This window comes from Tamandua tetradactyla, chromosome 7 (genome assembly GCF_023851605.1).
Source record: "Tamandua tetradactyla isolate mTamTet1 chromosome 7, mTamTet1.pri, whole genome shotgun sequence".
NCBI classification, from domain to species: Eukaryota; Metazoa; Chordata; class Mammalia; order Pilosa; family Myrmecophagidae; genus Tamandua; species Tamandua tetradactyla.
In genome coordinates, this window is record NC_135333.1 from 137304395 (window position 1) to 137310394 (window position 6000).

General features: G+C 40.5%; 1 pseudogene; it reads left to right on the forward strand.

The window, feature by feature from the left end:
* Window positions 1–4980: 4980 nt before the first annotated feature.
* Window positions 4981–5515, forward strand: LOC143690689 (ras-related protein Rap-1A pseudogene; annotated as a pseudogene).
* Window positions 5516–6000: the final 485 nt, after the last annotated feature.

Here is a 6000-nt window from a genome sequence, read left to right on the forward strand (position 1 = left end):
CAGCCTGAAAGCTTATGAAATCACATGAAGGGGCAACATCCCAAAAGTTTGTGATGTGCACAAAAACACACTAGAAAAAAACATGTGAAAATAAAAGCAAGGTGAAAATACACATGACAAATACATGTGCATTTTCATCTTGCTTTTGTTTTTACATGTGCAGTGTGGGCTTTTTCCTCACATGTTTTTCACACATAAGTTTGTTCCACAATTCATTTTTAATTCCCACATGTACATATTCCTTTTAGGATTGGAACATTCTCTTCTGCAAGGTGTTAAAAGAGGAGAGGGAAAAAAAAATACTTGGTGGGCATAGCCTCAGAGTTAGCCTGAGGAAAGCCTTGGAAAGCTCTAACATCCATGAGAAGATGCTTTTCAAGGGCTGGGTTTAGGAGCACCTATAAAAGCACATCGCCTTTGTTTTCCATGACATTCAATTCCGTTGCAACCTGATCCTGAACTTTCTGCTAGGAAATTCCATCCCATCTTCCTAAGCACTGTTTTCTTTTTAAAACTACAAAAGTGAAACAAGAAAAATTCTTTTCTCAGTGCTCCCTTTAATCCCTAACCTACTTAGCCCTGTGTCCTTGAAGTGGCAACGGAAATTAATAACATTGTAGTATGTGAAAACCCATCAATCGAAAAAGTTGCATTATATAAAGAGGTATTAACTACCGACTGAAGTCTCTTGCCCGATGCCAAACTCGTGTGCTTTTCTACCCAGGCAGTATCAAGCCAGAAGCTCCATTTTAGAGAGGTTTGAAAAACAGGAGTCTCGGTTGAGATTGCTCCAAAGACTTGCCCAAGTATGTGACTTAGAAGGACAACTTCGCAATTGTGTAAGCAGGACTTGAACTTTGCATGTGCCTTTGTGATATTTTTCCAAGTCCTTTTCAAACGAAGATTTTTAAAATATTACCCTTCTTAAGTAAGACAAACTTATTCATACAGCGAGGAGCTACTAACACGATGATTTGAAAGACCCTAAAGGCTTCACCTGCAGAAAAAATGGTGGTTGCCTAGCACTCTGCCATTGGCCCAGTTCTTACCTTCTTTTGCCCAGAAATTCCCCGCATCAGTCTCTTCTCTGAGTCTGTAGCAAGGCCATCAGTCACAGTTGATAAGAATTTATTGAGCATCCCACTATTCGGCCAGCCTTTAGATCTCAGTTTAAATATCAATTTCTTAACGTCATATTCTCTGACACTCTAGACAAGTTTATATGCTATCACAGTTGATGATTATATTGTTGAGATTATTTGATTAGGGTCTGTCTCCAACCTCTCATCACCCAACTACAAGCTTCTGGTCATCAGTGTATCTTAAGTATCAGCACATAACCTTATCCTTAATGAATATCAATTGAGTGAATGAATCAATATATGAATGAAACCTGTAAACATTAAAAAAAAATGTTTATTGAATGCCTGCTACATGGTAGGTTCTAAGAAATCTAATAAAGGATCCAGCCCTGTATTAATATTGCCCTACGCCCTGTCCTCAGTCCCCTTCTCATCTCCCCACTCTCCCTGTCTGGTTAAGTTCATTCTTTGCCGTAGGTTTAGTCACTGCCTGTGAATGTAAGCATCACAAAAATTATATCTCTGATCCCAAAGACAACTCTCCCCACATTACAGCCACAGTGCTAATCCAGAGTAGGACCAAAAGGCAATGTCACAATTTGAGAAACCCAATGTCTAGAAATAATTCTGTGGACTCCAACTATGTCCTAAAAAACCTTTACCTTGGGAATTTCAAGACCAGGATGTAAGAGAAACTTCCAGCTATTGCTTGGGGACCAATTTATGGAGAACCTTAAAACCTAGCCAAATGAGTACATTAATAACTATACCCCTAATGGTATCTCATATTTATATAGTACCTTACAAAGAAAAGTGGCTTCACATTATCATCGTAGTATAGATAGTCAAACTAGTGTTAGAGGAAGTTAACTAACTTGCCCAATTTCTAGGGCAATATAATACTGATAAACAGTGGAGCTCTAACTATAACACAACTCATCATTATCCCTCCCTTGCAGTGGTGGAAACGAGCCCTGAAAGTCTTTTGAGTAGGTGGATAACAGTGTGGAAATCATATTTAAGGAATATTAATGCGGCAGTGAGATCCAGAATGGGTGGGAGGAGGAGAACTGAGGTCAGAGAGGCCAAGTAGAAGCTGCTGCATGTTGTGGATGGCTGGTGATGAGGGCAGTTTGAAGAGAAGCAGTAGAAAAACAGAAGTGTTAAGGATTGCTGCTGAATGGAGTTAGAGGATAGAGGAGGGGGCTGATTTTAAAATGTCTCTAAAGTTTCAAGCCTTGGCAGTTAGAAACAGAGAAGCTGGGAATCTGAGCAGGGCCCCACCGGTAGGTTAGGAGGGAGCCTGTGACCTTGACTTTGAACGTTAGGAAATGGGGGTATAAGAGCTATGAGAATGTTTAAACCTTTTGCCTTTGTGGGCGGCTGGGTAAGAAATAGCCCCAGCTAGGTGGTCCAGAATGGAGACTGGGAATATATTTGTGGGGGTTGTGGTCATGGGGCTGGGAGGGCAATTAGCATAATTGAATCCATGGGATATGCATCTAAAATGAATTTGGCTAAAAAGATGGAAGAAGCAGGGCCAAATGGAGGATATGGAACAATGAAGAAGAATAAAGGTCAGTGAGGAGTGAAAGTAAGACTGGAGAACAGTGGCTTGGAGGCAAGAAACAGGAGGTGGTTTGTGTGAATCTTTTAGAGCTTGTCCATAGCTGGCATTTTGTACTCTCCTGACATTGTGAGTGAGGCATTCCAGGACTGTCTGAAGGGGTCAGTTTGTAATGGGCCAAGGGTATATTGCCATGTTGGTAGCAGGAGTGGCTGGAATATGAGTGAGAAACTGGGGCTCGAAGTTGACAGCAGAAAGGTGATCACTAAATCATTAGAATGGGGTGAGCTTTCTGAAGGAGAAATAACCGAGAAAGATTAGCTGAACAAGGAGTAGTCCTGACCCTCCAGGGCACCCTGTCTGGACGACAATGCATTCCTAGTGCTATGGCAATGAGCTAGACAAAGACAAGGAAAGAGGTTTCCCCTGGAGACCTAGAGAATCTTTCACTTTCTTGGTTGCCTGCTTCCAGCATGGTATCTTAACCCCAGAATTATTTGAGAATTCTCTCGTCCGCAGTCCCTGAGGCCCAACTACCACCTCAGGCAAGGAACTACCTTTTCAATTTTCTTTTCTTTTTTTTTCTTTTTTTCCTGATTCAGTATCTGACTTCTTCTCAGGGATGACCACTATTATCTTACTTGCAACCTTAGGCCCTAACCAAAATAAAAGTGACTTTCTATAACCTTCTTTAGGACTCCTGCTGCCCCCACTCCCCAACCCTCAATCTCAGTTTTTACACAAGCATGGGATGGGATACAGGTGAGAAACAGGATGTCTTAGAGAAAATATTCCAGCCTCCTGGATGCACATATTTTTGGAGTCTCATCCTGATATCAACTGACAGAAGAAGATGTGTGTTTTCTATCAGGGACCCTCTGGGTAGGCAACTCTATGGCTTTTAAGTTATTCTTAGGATTCTTTCATAATTTGAGTGAGATCAAAAAAAGCTTTGTGTTTGAAACTCTTCCATAATTTGAGTGAGATCAAAAAAGCTATTATGGGGGTGGGGGTAGAGGAAGAGACGATTATGTTTCAGCACTTGTAAAAGCTCATGGCCTGTCTCTCGCTTTGCGCCTCAGTCTCTGATGTGTGTACAGACACAGCTTTAACCCAGTTCCAGCATGGCATGGTGACGGGTATGTTACAAAGGGCCATATGGAAAGGAATTAGCTCTTTCCAAGGTATATGCCTTTTTAGTAGCACTCCTTTTAGAAGCTGCGGCTCCCTTCCTGGGTCTATGAGAATAATGTATTGCCTTTTCCTGTACGCACAGAGGTAAAAATGGCTTCAGAGTCAACTTTTAGCCAGCAGAGAGGCACAGAAGGAAAGAGTGGAGGATTTCAAGGAAGACCTTTTTATGGGGCACATATCACTCAGATGTGACATTCATCACTTCCTCCCACATTCCATCAGTCATACCTAACAACAGAGGAGGCTGGGAAGTGTAGCTTAGCTGCGCTCAGGAAGAATGGGGAATAAGTTTGTGTCCAGCATCTGCCAAAGAGAGAAAGAGTCAAGATTTCTAGCTTAAATGAATAAGGGGATGGTGGTGCTGTTATAAGATAACGCACACAGAGGAGCAGCAAATGTGATAGAAAGATACAAAATTCAGATTTCAGCACGTATAGCATGGAGTGCCTATGGGAAATCCAGTGAAGATTATGTAGGTAGCCTGAAATGAAGACCTAAAGTTCAAGGAAGATGCTGGCATTGGAGATGAAGATTTGGAGAGTCTGAGGCCTTTGGGTATTATAACAATAGAGGGAGAGAGAAGAAGAATGAATAAATCTTTAAAGAGACAAATGGAGAAAAAGGAATTGGTGAAGGAGTCTTTAAGTTGAGCAGAGAACAAGGAAAGAAGAGGGTCCCAAAAATTAATGGAGGAGAGAGTTTCAAAATGGGAATGTTTAATAGGGCCAATGTTACAGAAAAATGAAGTAAGAGAATTACATTCAGAAAAGGTTTGCATCAATGAATATCTTCTGTCTTCCACATACAAAATCCACTCTCAGATTGTTTTTCTTCTAAAAAAGATCAAATCAACCAGTTTACAATAAGATATTAATATCTGAGTTCAAGTTGGTAAATTGAACACAAGCATTTTTCATGTTTCTCACCTAAGACACCATTAAAATAGCAGCAAACTTGTAAGGATTCTATTGTATGCCATTTAAAAAAAAAATGGCAGCAGCTGCCAACCTCAGCACAGAGGCAGTAGAGGATCCATGGCCGAGAGGAGGGAGGAGGAAGTGGAGGAGGGAGAGGAGGGGAATGAGGCACTGGACCGAGGGGGGTGGGGCAGGGGATTGTCAGATACTGAGACCTGCCATGTGTGAGCTAGTGGTCCTTGGTACAGGAGGCGTGGGGAAGTCTGCTTTGACAGTTCATTTTGTTTAGGGAATTTTGGGGGAAAAATAGAAGATTCCTAGAGAAAGCAAGCTGAAGTAGATTGCCAATAGTGTATGCTGGAAATCCAGGATACTTCAGGGACAGAGCGATTTACAGCAATGAGGGATTTGCATATGAAGAATGGCCAAGGGTTTGAACGAGTATTCTATTACAATTCAGTCTACATTTTATAACTTACAGGACCCAAGAGAACAGATTTTATGGGCTAAGCTCATAGAAGATGTTCCAATGATTTTGGCTGGCAATAAAAGCGACCTGGAAGATGAGCCAGTGGTTGGCAAAGAACAGGGTAAGAATTTAGCAAGCCAGTGGTGTAACTGTGCCTTTTTAGAACCTTCTGCAAAGTCAAAGATCAATGTTAATGAGATATTTTATGAGCCGGTCAGACAGCTAAATAGAAAAACACCAGTGGAAAAAGAAGAAGCCTAAAAAGAAATTATGTCTGCTGTTCTAGACCCACAGTAAGCAGCAGCTCTGAGTCAGATTACAGGAATGGAGAACTGCTGCCTAATTGGAAAGTGCCAGCATTCCAGACTTCAAAATATAAATCTGAAGAAGCTTCTCTTGTTTCATATATTATGTGAAGAATTTAGATCTTATATTGGTTTGCACAAGTTCCCTGGAGAAAAAATTGCTCTGTGTATATCTCTTGGAAAATAAGATAATAGTGCTTCTGTTTTGCAATAGCAGTTATAAAAGATGTGAAAATAAATATACTTGGCTATAATATGATTATACAAAAGAGCATGGATGCATTTCAAATGTTAGATATTGCTACTATAATCAAATGATTTCATATTGACCTTTTTATCATGATTCTTCCCTGTCAAGCACTAAAAAATTGAACCATTATACTTTATATGTGTAATGATAAAGATTATGAAATTTCCCCTCAATTCATTATAGCAAATATAATTGACTTCATTTTATATTTTAAAA